This window comes from Ixodes scapularis, unplaced genomic scaffold (genome assembly GCF_016920785.2).
Source record: "Ixodes scapularis isolate PalLabHiFi unplaced genomic scaffold, ASM1692078v2 PGA_scaffold8__174_contigs__length_109621045, whole genome shotgun sequence".
NCBI classification, from domain to species: domain Eukaryota; kingdom Metazoa; phylum Arthropoda; class Arachnida; order Ixodida; family Ixodidae; genus Ixodes; species Ixodes scapularis.
In genome coordinates this window covers 321613-323348 of record NW_024609883.1, presented here as the reverse complement: position 1 = coordinate 323348, position 1736 = coordinate 321613, and the positions used below count along the sequence as shown (strand labels likewise).

General features: G+C 50.2%; 1 pseudogene; it reads left to right on the top strand.

Moving 5' to 3' along the window:
- Nucleotides 1-1736, top strand: part of LOC120839927 — a 2020-nt pseudogene continuing 284 nt past the window's right edge.

Genomic DNA, 1736 nt, shown 5'->3' with positions numbered 1-1736 from the left:
TACCTGGTTGATCCTGCCAGTAGTCATATGCTTGTCTCAAAGATTAAGCCATGCATGTCTAAGTACATGCCGAAACAAGGCGAAACCGCGAATGGCTCATTAAATCAGTTATGGTTCCTTAGATCGTTTCTTCCTACTTGGATAACTGTGGCAATTCTAGAGCTAATACATGCAGTGAGCCCGAAGCCCCTCGGGGCGACGGGTGCTTTTATTAGACCAAGACCAATCGGGCTTCGGTCCGTTTTGTGTGGTGACTCTGGATAACTTTGTGCTGATCGCACGGCCATGAGCCGGCGACGTTTCTTTCAAGTGTCTGCCTTATCAACTGTCGATGGTAGGTTATGCGCCTACCATGGTTGTTACGGGTAACGGAGAATCAGGGTTCGATTCCGGAGAGGGAGCCTGAGAAACGGCTACCACATCCAAGGAAGGCAGCAGGCGCGCAAATTACCCACTCCCGGCACGGGGAGGTAGTGACGAAAAATAACAATACGGGACTCTTTTGAGGCCCCGTAATTGAAATGAGTACACTCTAAATCCTTTAACGAGGATCCATTGGAGGGCAAGTCTGGTGCCAGCAGCCGCGGTAATTCCAGCTCCAATAGCGTATACTAAAGTTGCTGCGGTTAAAAAGCTCGTAGTTGGATCTCAGTTACAGGCGGGAAGTGCGTGGACACCACGTTACGGCCCGTGCTGAACATGCCTGTCGGCTTGGTTCCCTTCATCAGGTGCCTTGCTTTGGCCGGCGCGTTTACTTTGAAAAAATTAGAGTGCTCAACGCAGGCGATTCGCCTGAATAACAGTGCATGGAATAATAGAACAAGATCCTGTTTCTGTTCTGTTGGTTTTTGGAATACAGGATAATGATTAAGAGGGACAGACGGGGGCATTCGTATTGCGGCGCTAGAGGTGAAATTCTTGGACCGTCGCAAGACGAACTACTGCGAAAGCATTTGCCAAGAATGTTTTCATTGATCAAGAACGAAAGTTAGAGGTTCGAAGGCGATCAGATACCGCCCTAGTTCTAACCATAAACGATGCCAACCAGCGATCCGCCTGAGTTACTCAAATGACTCCGCGGGCAGCTTCCGGGAAACCAAAGTATTTGGGTTCCGGGGGAAGTATGGTTGCAAAGCTGAAACTTAAAGGAATTGACGGAAGGGCACCACCAGGAGTGGAGCCTGCGGCTTAATTTGACTCAACACGGGAAAACTTACCCGGCCCGGACACTGGGAGGATTGACAGATTGAGAGCTCTTTCTTGATTCGGTGGATGGTGGTGCATGGCCGTTCTTAGTTGGTGGAGCGATTTGTCTGGTTAATTCCGATAACGAACGAGACTCTAGCCTATTAAATAGGTGCGTGGTTCTCTGCACCTTGCACCCTTCTTAGAGGGACAAGCGGCTCCTAGCCGCACGAAACAGAGCAATAACAGGTCTGTGATGCCCTTAGATGTCCGGGGCCGCACGCGCGCTACACTGAAGGAAGCAGCGTGTTTTTATCCCTGTCTGTAAAGACTGGGTAACCCGTGGAACCTCCTTCGTGATTGGGATAGGGGCTTGCAATTGTTCCCCTTGAACGAGGAATTCCCAGTAAGCGCGAGTCATAAGCTCGCGTTGATTACGTCCCTGCCCTTTGTACGGGTCCATATCAGAAGAGCGAATGACATTTTAGCGAACGGCGACATTTGAGCGAATGGTCGTTTTAGCGAATAACGGGGGCGCGCGTTAACCCATC